At 47.7% G+C, this 12,016-nt stretch overlaps 1 pseudogene; it reads left to right on the forward strand.

Annotated features, from left to right (window-relative positions):
* Window positions 1-12,016, forward strand: part of LOC135562788 (CDK5 and ABL1 enzyme substrate 2-like) — a 126,395-nt pseudogene that overhangs the window by 47,543 nt on the left and 66,836 nt on the right.

Raw genomic sequence — 12,016 nt, forward strand, 5'->3', positions numbered from 1 at the left:
GTCACCCCCCTGACCATGGCCCTTCTCCCACGAATACTCAGTTTGGCCAGGCTGCTACATCTGGGAAGAGTCTTGGAGGTTCCAAACTTCTTCCATTTAAGAAATGGTGGACGCCACTGTGTTCTTGGGAACCTTCAATGCTGCAGACATTTTAGGCTACCCTTCACCAGATCTGTGCCTCGACACAATCCTGTCTCTGAGCTCTACGGACAATTCCTTTTGACCTCTTGGATTGGTTTTTGCTCTGACATGAGCTGTCAACTGTGGGAAATGATATAGAAAGATGTGTGCCTACCCAAATCATGTCCAATCAATTGAATTTACCACAGGTGGACTCCAATCAAGTTGTAGAAACATCTCAAGGATGATCAAAGGAAACAGGAAGTACCTGAGCTCAATGTTGAGTATCATAGCAAAGTGTCTGAATACTTATGTAAATAAGGTATATACTGTTTTGTATTTTTTTATACATTTGCAAACAGTTCTAAAAACCTGTTTTCGTTATGTGTGTAGATTGCTGAAGATAAATATTTATTTAATGAACTTTAGAATAAGGCTGTAACTTAACAAAATGTGGAACAAGTCAAGGGGGTCTGAATACTTTTCTGAATTCACTGAGAGTGAGAGGGAGAAGGACCCCTTTTCTGAATGAACTGAGAGCGAGAGGGAGAAGAACTCCTTTTCTGAATGCACTGAGAGCGAGAGGGAGAAGAACCCCTTTTCTGAATGAACTGAGAGCGAGAGGGAGAAGAACCCCTTTTCTGAATGCACTGAGAGCGAGAGGGAGAAGAACCCCTTTTCTGAATGAACTGAGAGCGAGAGGGAGAAAGACCCCTTTTCTGAATCCATTTCTGAATGCACTGAGAGCGAGAGAGAGAAGGACTCCTTTTGGTCATTAGTCTTGGAGTTAGTCATTGGTGGGACAGTATCCACAATACCATGGCTCCCTGGGATGTTCACACAAGAGATAAGAAGACCACCTGCCTGCTCCGCCACCTTCACTAGTACTGTGACTTTTCATTGAAGCAATGCCCTTGACTCAATGTTATTATTCGAGCTGCAAAAAAGCCCGAGTGAATAAACGAGCCGTGAGAATCCAGATCTGGCTCTTCTCCAGAGAAGGAGTCAACATGTTTATTCTAGGCCCATTTAGCATTGTTTTACTTGTTCAGTTAGACTCTTTCCCATGCATGCTGGGCCTGAGTCAGAGTTGGTTTCTCCACTTGAGATAGTGAGGTAGCTTGCATCCCAAATGGAACCATGTTCCCTAAATGCTAGCAGCATACCACCCGGCATACCACCCTGCATACCACCCTACATACCACCCTGCATACCACCCTGCATACCACCCTGCATATCACCCTGCATACCACTGCTGGCTTGCTTCTGAAGCTAAGCCGGGTTGGTCCTGGTCAGCAGCATACCACCCTGCATACCACTGCTGGCTTGCTTCTGAAGCTAAGCCGGGTTGGTTCTGGTCAGCAGCATACCACCCTGCATACCACTGCTGGCTTGCTTCTGACGCTAAGCCGGGTTGGTTCTGGTCAGTTCCTGGATGGGAGACCAGATGCTGCTGGAAGTGGTGTTGGAGGGCCAGTAGGAGGCACTCTTTCCTCTGGTCTAAAACATATTTCAAATCCCAGGGCAGTGATTGGGGACACTGCCCTGTGTAGGGTGCCGTCTTTCGGGTGGGACATTAAATGAGTGTCCTGACTCTCTGAGGTCATTAAAGATCCCAAGGCACTTATTGTAAGAGTAGGGGTGCTAACCCTGGTGTCCTGACTAAATTCCCAATCTGGCCCTCAAACCATCACGGTCACCTAATAATCCCCAGTTAACAATTGGCTCATTCATCCCCCTCCTCTCCCCTGTAACTATTCCCCAGGTCGTTGCTGTAAATGAGAATGTGTTCTCAGTCAACTTACCTGGTAAAATAACGGATACATTTAAAAAGGTAGGGCACTACTTTTGACCAGGGCACTTAGGGAATAGGCTACCATTGGGCGTAGATAGAGGCAGGTGCAGAGGGGTCAAATGTAGTGCAGGGGATTCCTCTCCATTTGTGACACGGTCCTAGTAAAGTCATGACTGTCTATATCCTATGGCAGCTCTGGTTCTGAGAATAATGACTAAAGCACAACTTTCCTTTTTTTTCTCCCCCGCTGTGAGAGAAGTCGTTGTTGCTGTTGTGAACATGTTCTCTCTTTAAATGATAGTTAGTGTCCTTAACTTCCCCTCATTAAAAAGATAGGTGAAACAGAAAGCCTTATAGAGTAGCACTGTGTAACGTTGGCTGTTGGCTGTTGGCTGTTGAATGTTGGCTGTTGAACGTTGGCTGTTGAATGTTGGCTGTTGAATGTTGGCTGTTGAATGTTGGCTGTTTGGCTGTTGGCTGTTGAATGTTGGCTGTTGAATGTTGGCTGTTGAATGTTGGCTGTTGAATGTTGAATGTTGGCTGTTGAATGTTGGCTGTTGAATGTTGGCTGTTTGGCTGTTGGCTGTTGAATGTTGGCTGTTGAATGTTGGCTGTTGAATGTTGAATGTTGGCTGTTGAATGTTGGCTGTTGAATGTTGAATGTTGAATGTTGGCTGTTTGGCTGTTGGCTGTTGAATGTTGGCTGTTGGCTGGCTGTTGAATGTTGGCTGGCTGTTGAATGTTGGCTGTTGAATGTTGAATGTTGGCTGTTTGGCTGTTGGCTGTTGAATGTTGGCTGTTGGCTGGCTGTTGAATGTTGGCTGGCTGTTGAATGTTGGCTGTTGAATGTTGGCTGTTGGCTGTTGAATGTTGGCTGTTGAATGTTGAATGTTGGCTGTTGAATGTTGGCTGTTGAATGTTGGCTGCTGAATGTTGGCTGTTGAATGTTGGCTGCTGAATGTTGGCTGTTGGCTGTTGAATGTTGAATGTTGGCTGTTGGCTGGCTGTTGAATGTTGGCTGTTGGTGAAAGACAGTGGTTGCGTTCCAAATGGCATCATGATCCTATATAGCGTACTGCTTTTGACCAGGGCCCAGTTAATGTACTGCTTTTGACCTGAGCCCAGTTACTGTACTGCTTTTGACCAGGGCCCAGTTACTGTACTGCTTTTGACCAGGACCCAGTTACTGTACTGCTTTTGACCTGAGCCCAGTTACTGTACTGCTTTTGACCAGGGCCCAGTTACTGTACTGCTTTTGACCAGGGCCCAGTTACTGTACTGCTTTTGACCAGGGCCCAGTTACTGTACTGCTTTTGACCTGAGCCCAGTTACTGTACTGCTTTTGACCAGGGCCCAGTTACTGTACTGCTTTTGACCAGGGCCCAGTTACTGTACTGCTTTTGACCAGGGCCCAGTTACTGTACTGCTTTTGACCTGAGCCCAGTTACTGTACTGCTTTTGACCAGGGCCCATTTACTGTACTGCTTTTGACCAGGGCCCAGTTACTGTACTGCTTTTGACCAGGGCCCAGTTACTGTACTGCTTTTGACCAGGGCCCAGTTACTGTACTGCTTTTGACCAGGGCCCAGTTACTGTACTGCTTTTGACCAGGGCCCAGTTACTGTACTGCTTTTGACCTGAGCCCAGTTACTGTACTGCTTTTGACCAGGGCCCAGTTACTGTACTGCTTTTGACCTGAGCTATATGGGAATATGGTGCCATTTGGGACAAAATCTAATGAAATGTTATTTGTCACATGCGCCGAATACAACAGGTGTATTAGACCGTGAAATGCTTACTGACAAGCCCTTAACCAACAATGCAGTTCAAGAAATACTACAGTCAGTACCTTATAAAGAAACAGTCAGTACCTTATAAAGACACAGTCAGTACCTTATAAAGACACAGTCAGTACCTTATAAAGACACAGTCAGTACCTTATAAAGACACAGTCAGTACCTTATAAAGACACAGTCAGTACCTTATAAAGACACAGTCAGTACCTTTATAAAGACTACGGTCAGTACCTTATAAAGACACAGTCAGTACCTTATAAAGACACAGTCAGTACCTTTATAAAGACTACGGTCAGTACCTTATAAAGACACAGTCAGTACCTTTATAAAGACTACGGTCAGTACCTTATAAAGACACAGTCAGTACCTTATAAAGACACAGTCAGTACCTTATAAAGACACAGTCAGTACCTTTATAAAGACTACGGTCAGTACCTTATAAAGACACAGTCAGTAACTTAGTTAGTTATGAAGCAGTTCTTTGTAACGTTAAAGATATTCATAAGCAAGATGGTGGGAACTGAGTCATACTTCTATTAAGCCAACATTATCTTAACTTTTACTCAAGTATGACAATTGAGTACTTTTTCCACCACTGGTGTCACCTTAAATGCTACTGATTAGCATTTTTGCTTATATAACCGATGTGAAATGGCTAGCTAGTTAGCGGTGGTGCGCGCTAATAGCATTTCAATCGGTGATGTCACTCTCTCTGAGGCATTGAAGTAGTTGTTCCCCTTGCTCTGCGAGGGCCGTGGCTTTTGTGGCGTGAACCAGGGTCCCTCTGCACACATCAACAACAGACACCCACGAAGCATCGTTACCCATCGCGCCACAAAAGCCTCGGCCCTTGCAGAGCAAGGGGAACAACTACTTCAATGCCTCAGAGCGAGTAACGTCACCGATTGAAACGCTATTAGCGCGCACCACCGCTAACTAGCTAGCCATTTCACATCGGTTACACATACATCCTCTTTGATAATGTTAGCTGTAGGCTAATAGACAGTAACTTTGTTATGTTGCAGGACGGTGTAACGTTAGGTGTTAGCCACATCTGGTCCTCCCGCTGATACTGGTCCAACTAGGGTAATGGCAGAGGTGCCTACTGTGTGTATGTCAACCTCGTAAAATGGTGGTGAGAGGAAACACACTGTTTTATGAAGATGGACTGTATATTGTTAGCTGATTATTCAGCTGATACTTGTCCCACTCGGGTCATTATAGAGGTGTGAAGGTTACTATTCAGGGCAATGTTTACACAACACACAACATCCTTGTTTCCATCAAACCTAGTCATAGGAGTTTTTTTTCTTTTTCCCCAAGTCAATTTCAGTGGCGCTATATTGACATGAAATAGGCCTACACGTGTAAATGTTATTGGGCGAGCAAATGTCTTCGATGAAATATCTCTGTTGCTCTCTTACTCTGTCTGTCTGTCTGTCTGTCTGTTTCTCTCCCTTCATCCCTCTCTGACGTGGCTGATGTGTCTCCAGGATCGTGTTGATCTGTGCCAAGCGTTCTCTGTTTGCGGTGTTCTCAGTGTTGCCCTATGGAGACAGCGTTCACATCAGGTACAGTACAACTTCTTCCCTTCCCACTATCGCTGATTCAGCGTGTCACGTTTAGTCTTGTGTTGCTTCCTCGCACCGTTAAATTGGGGAATATTCACACGTTGTCGTACCAAAAACTGTTCACTCAAATGATCCCGCTCTGTTTTATGAGACTCCTGGGGAGCCTGGGCCCACCCACTGGGGAGCCTGGGCCCACCCACTGGGGAGCCTGGTTCAGCCCACTGGGAAGCCTGGGCCCACCCACTGGGGAGCCTGGTTCAGCCCACTGGGAAGCCTAGGCCCACCCACTGGGGAGCCTGGGCCCACCCACTGGGGAGCCTGGTTCAGCCCACTGGGAAGCCTGGGCCCACCCACTGGGGAGCCTGGGCCCACCCACTGGGGAGCCTGGTTCAGCCCACTGGGAAGCCTAGGCCCACCCACTGGGGAGCCTGGGCCCACCCACTGGGGAGCCTGGTTCAGCCCACTGGGAAGCCTGGGCCCACCCACTGGGGAGCCTGGTTCAGCCCACTGGGAAGCCTGGGCCCACCCACTGGGGAGCCTGGGCCCACCCACTGGGAAGGCTGGGCCCACCCACTGGGAAGCCTGGGCCCACCCACTGGGGAGCCTGGTTCAGCCCACTGGGGAGCCTGGTTCAGCCCACTGGGGAGCCTGGGCCCACCCACTGGGGAGCCTGGGCCCACCCACTGGGGAGCCTGGTTCAGCCCACTGGGGAGCCTGGGCCCACCCACTGGGGAGCCTGGTTCAGCCCACTGGGGAGCCTGGGCCCACCCACTGGGGAGCCTGGTTCAGCCCACTGGGAAGCCTGGGCCCACCCACTGGGGAGCCTGGTTCAGCCCACCGGGAAGCCTAGGCCCACCCACTGGGGAGCCTGGGCCCACCCACTGGGGAGCCTGGTTCAGCCCACTGGGAAGCCTGGGCCCACCCACTGGGGAGCCTGGGCCCACCCACTGGGGAGCCTGGTTCAGCCCACTGGGAAGCCTAGGCCCACCCACTGGAGGAGCCTGGGCCCACCCACTGGGGAGCCTGGTTCAGCCCACTGGGAAGCCTGGGCCCACCCACTGGGGAGCCTGGGCCCACCCACTGGGGAGCCTGGTTCAGCCCACTGGGAAGCCTGGGCCCACCCACTGGGGAGCCTGGGCCCACCCACTGGGGAGCCTGGTTCAGCCCACTGGGAAGCCTAGGCCCACCCACTGGAGGAGCCTGGGCCCACCCACTGGGGAGCCTGGTTCAGCCCACTGGGAAGGCTGGGCCACCCACTGGGAAGCCTGGGCCCACCCACTGGGGAGCCTGGTTCAGCCCACTGGGGAGCCTGGACCCACCCACTGGGAAGCCTGGGCCCACCCATTGGGGAGCCTGGGCCCACCCACTGGGGAGCCTGGGCCCACCCACTGGGGAGCCTGGACCCACCCACTGGGGAGCCTAGGCCCACCCACTGGGGAGCCTGGGCCCACCCACTGGGTAGCCTGGGCCCACCCACTGGGGAGCCTGGGCCCACCCACTGGGGAGCCTAGGCCCACCCACTGGGGAGCCTGGGCCCACCCACTGGGGAGCCTGGGCCCACCCAATCAGATGCTCTTTATTTGTCAGTATTCCAAATGGGACATTGTTTGTCTTTTTACCTAAAACAGTAAACACCATCAGATAGATAGCAGTGCACTGGAATGACATTCACTCTCATGGGATGGGTGGCCAAAAATAATTAACTGAAAGCCACACCTCAGATAAGTCACAAATTTAACCCCATTGAGGCATATGTCACTGCTTCTATGGTTATATGCATGTCTTTCCCGAGGACTGTGAGCTCTCGTTCTCCGCGGCCGACGTGAGTAAGACATTTAAACACGTTAACCCTCGCAAGGCTGCCGGCCCAGACAGCATCCCTAGCCGCGTCCTCAGAGTGTGCACAGACCAGCTGGCTAGTGTGTTTATGGACATATTCAATCTCTCGCTATCCCAGTCTGCTGTTCCCACATGCTTCACGATGGCCACCATTGTTCCTCAACCAAAGAAAGCAAAGGTAACTGAACCTAAATGACTCACGTAGCAGTTACCTCTGTCATCAGGGGGTGCTTTGAGAGACTAGTCAAGGATCATATCACCTCCACCCTACCTGATACCCTAGACCCACTGCAATTTGCGTACAGCCCCAATAGATTCAGGGATGACGCAATCGCCATCGCACTGTACACTACCATATCCCAGAGGAATACCTATGTAAGATTGCTGTTCATTGACTATAGCTCAGCATTCAACACCATAGTACCCTCCAAGCTCATCATTAAGCTTGAGGCCCTGGGTCTGAACCCCACCCTGTGCAACTGGGTCCTGGACTTCCTGACGGGCCGCCCCCAGGTGGTGAAGGTAGGCAACAACACCTCTGCCTCACTGATTCTCAACACAGGAGCCCCACAAGGGTGCATGCTCAGCCCCCTCCTGTACTCCCTGTTCACCCAGGACTGCATTGCCACACACCTCTCCAACTCGATCATCAAGTTTGCAGACAACACAACAGTGGTAGGCCTGATTACCAACAATGACGAGACAGCCGACAGGGAGGTGGTGAGAGCCCTGGGAGTGTGGTGTCAGGAGAATAACCTCTCACTCAATGTCGACAAAACAAAGGAGCTGATCGTGGACTTCAGGACACAGCAGAGGGCGCACGCCCCCATCCACATCAACGGGACAGCGGTGGAGAAAGTGAAAAGCTTCAAGTTCGTCGGCGTACACATCACTGACAATCTGAAATGGTCCACCCACACAGGAGGCTGTAGAAATTCGACTTGTCACCTAAAACCCTCACACACCTTTACAGATGCACCATTAAGAGCATCCTGTCGAGCTGTATCACCGCCTGGTACGGCAACTGCACCGTCTGCAACCACAGGGCTCTCTAGAGGTTGGTGTGGTCAGCCCAACTCATCACCGGGGGCACACTGCCTGGACATCTACAGCACCCGATGTCACAGGATGGCCAAAAAGATCATCATGGACATCAACCACCTGAGCCACAGCCTGTTCACCCTGCTACCATCCAGAAGGCGGCAGGCAGCCTAGTGGTTAGAGCGTTGGACTTGTAACCGAAAGATTGCAAGATCAAATCCCGGAGCTGACAAAGTAAAAATCTGTCATTCTGCCCCTGAACAGCCAGTTAACACTCTGTTCTTAGGCTGCCATTGAAAATAAGAATTTGTACTTAACTGATTTGCCTAGTTAAATAAAGGTTAAATGAAAAATGTCAGTACAGGTTCATCATAGCTGGGACAGAGAGACTGAAAAACAGCTTCTATCTCAAGGCCATCAGACTGCTAAATAGCCATCATTAGCTGGCCTCCACCCAGTACCCTGAACTTAGTCACTGTCACTAGCGGCAACCACCCGGTTACTCATCCCTGTACATAGACATGGTACACTAGTCACTTTAGTAATGGACCACTGTTTTAATGTTTACATACTGTTTTACTAATTTCATATGTATATAATATATTCTAGTCAAGTCCATCCTATTCAACTATTGCTGTACATATACTATTCTATCCATGTATTCTACATATATACTACATATTCTACACATACTACATATACTATCCATGTATTCTACAGATATACTGCATATTCTACACATACTACATATTCTATCCATGTATTCTACACATACTACATATACTATCCATGTATTCTACAGATATACTGCATATTCTACACATACTACATATACTATCCATGTATTCTACAGATATACTACATATTCTACACATACTACATATTCTATCCATGTATTCTACAGATATACTACATATTCTACACATACTACATATACTATCCATGTATTCTACAGATATACTGCATATTCTACACATACTACATATTCTATCCATGTATTCTACAGATATACTGCATATTCTACACATACTACATATACTATCCATGTATTCTACAGATATACTGCATATTCTACACATACTACATATTCTATCCATGTATTCTACAGATATACTACATATTCTACACATACTACATATACTATCCATGTATTCTACAGATATACTACATATTCTACACATACTACATATACTATCCATGTATTCTACAGATATACTGCATATTCTACACATACTACATATACTATCCATGTATTCTACAGATATACTGCATATTCTACACATACTGTCAATAATGTCTATACATCCCATATATATATATACAGTGGGGCAAAAAAGTATTTAGTCGGCCACCAATTGTGCAAGTTCTCGCACTTAAAAAGATGAGAGAGGAATACGTCATGCTGTTTTTATCAGGTTCTTGATATTCCACATGTCAGGTGGAGGAATTATCTTGGCAAAGGAGAAATGCTGACTAACAAGGGTGTAAACACATTTTTTGCACATTTTAGAGAAATGTTTTATATTCTTTTGTGCATTTGGAACATTTCTGGGATGTTGCTCCTGCTGAATTATGTAATGGCTCAACCAATGTCTATCTATGGTGCTGCTGCAGAGGCTAAAAATGAACAGCTGTAACGCTTCCTGTATGACTGTGTGAGTCATGAATGCATCCAGAAACTGTTTTGTCATCTACCCTGCAGTCCCACGTGTCACAGAAGAGCTTAGAGGTCCTTCTTCTTCTTCTCTCTCGGTCCTCCTGTCAAGCAGATAACTGTCGGTCTCACGGTAATTGACCGTTAATTAACATAAACACATTTAGCATCTCCTGGCTTCCACACACAGCCAACAAGACACCGATGCAGACTTTTGGTACATCTACATTGTAAAAAAGTATAATAAATCCATGTAATATAGTCTACACCTTCACAATAAATCCATGTAATATAGTCTACACCATCACAATAAATCCATGTAATATAGTCTACACCATCACAATAAATCCATGTAATATAGCCTACACCATCACAATAAATCCATGTAATATAGTCTACACCATCACAATAAATCCATTATTCATTTTAGACAGGTCTAAAGGAACATGATATGAAGAACATTTGGTCTATTTCAGAAGAACGGAATAACACACTCAGAGTTGTCCTTATATTAGGTCCTGATATGGTTAATGTCATGTGGCTGTGGGCTACGACTAGTTCATTTAGCAGACAAGATTTTCTTAGAATTCCGTGGCATTATTTTATAGTATGAAGAATACAATTGAACAAAGCTGAATAAAATATACATATTTTTTCTCCAAGCGATTTGAGGGAGTGTTGCACATGCGGCTATTTCTGTTGTTGAAGAGGTTAAACAAAGAAATAGGTCCTCCTATATGCCGGGGTGGCAGCGTAGCCTAGTGGTTAGAGCGTTGGACTAGTAACCGGAAGGTTGCGAGTTCAAAACCCCTGAGCTGAAAAGGTACAAATCTGTCGTTCTGCCCCTGAACAGGCGGTTAACCCACTGTTCCCAGGCCGTCATTGAAAATAAGAATGTGTTCTTAACTGACTTGCCTAGTTAAATAAAGGTTAAAAAAAAAAAAAAATTAAAAAAATTGTAACGGCCGTCGGTGGTAGAAGGTGAGGACCGTAGCGTGTTGATGTTATTTATTTCAAACTGAACAACATCTAACAAAGAAACAACAAAAAAAAGCACAACCGCCCCCTAAAATACATCCTCTTTGTGTGGCCGTAATGCCCCCTAAAATAAATCCTCTTTGTGTGGCCGTAATGCCCCCTAAAATACAACCTCTTTGTGTGGCCGTAATGCCCCCTAAAATACATCCTCTTTGTGTGGCCGTAATGCCCCCTAAAATACAACGTCTTTGTGTGGCCGTAATGCCCCCTAAAATACATCCTCTTTGTGTGGCCGTAATGCCCCCTAAAATACATCCTCTTTGTGTGGCCGTAATGCCCCCTAAAATACATCCTCTTTGTGTGGCCGTAATGCCCCCTAAAATACATCCTGTTTGTGTGGCCCTAATGCCCCCTAAAATACATCCTCTTTGTGTGGCCGTAATGCCCCCTAAAATACATCCTGTTTGTGTGGCCGTAATGCCCCCTAAAATACATCCTGTTTGTGTGGCCGTAATGCCCCCTAAAATACATCCTCTTTGTGTGGCCGTAATGCCCCCTAAAATACATCCTCTTTCTGTGGCCGTAATGCCCCCTAAAATACATCCTCTTTGTGTAGCCGTAATGCCCCCTAAAATACATCCTCTTTGTGTGGCCGTAATGCCCCCTAAAATACATCCTCTTTGTGTAGCCGTAATGCCCCCTAAAATACATCCTCTTTGTGTGGCCGTAATGCCCCCTAAAATACATCCTCTTTGTGTGGCCGTAATGCCCCCTAAAATACATCCTCTTTGTGTGGCCGTAATGCCCCCTAAAATACATCCTCTTTGTGTGGCCGTAATGCCCCCTAAAATACATCCTCTTTGTGTGGCCGTAATGCCCCCTAAAAAAATGAATGCCTTTTGCAGCCAGTGGCCGTTGGGCCCTTTTCCCTGAGGGCTGCGTTGGGTCCTTTTCCCTGAGGGCTGCGTTGGGTCCTTTTCCCTGAGGGCTGAGTTGGGTCCTTTTCACTGAGGGCTGCGTTGGGCCCTTTTCCCTGAGGGCTGCGTTGGGTCCTTTTCCCTGAGGGCTGCGTTGGGCCCTTTTCCCTGAGGGCTGCGTTGGGCCCTTTTCCCTGAGGGCTGCGTTGGGTCCTTTTCCCTGAGGGCTGCGTTGGGCCCTTTTCCCTGAGGGCTGCGTTGGGCCCTTTTCCCTGAGGGCTGCGTTGGGTCCTTTTCCCTGAGGG

This window comes from Oncorhynchus nerka, linkage group LG20 (genome assembly GCF_034236695.1).
Source record: "Oncorhynchus nerka isolate Pitt River linkage group LG20, Oner_Uvic_2.0, whole genome shotgun sequence".
Lineage (NCBI taxonomy): Eukaryota > Metazoa > Chordata > Actinopteri > Salmoniformes > Salmonidae > Oncorhynchus > Oncorhynchus nerka.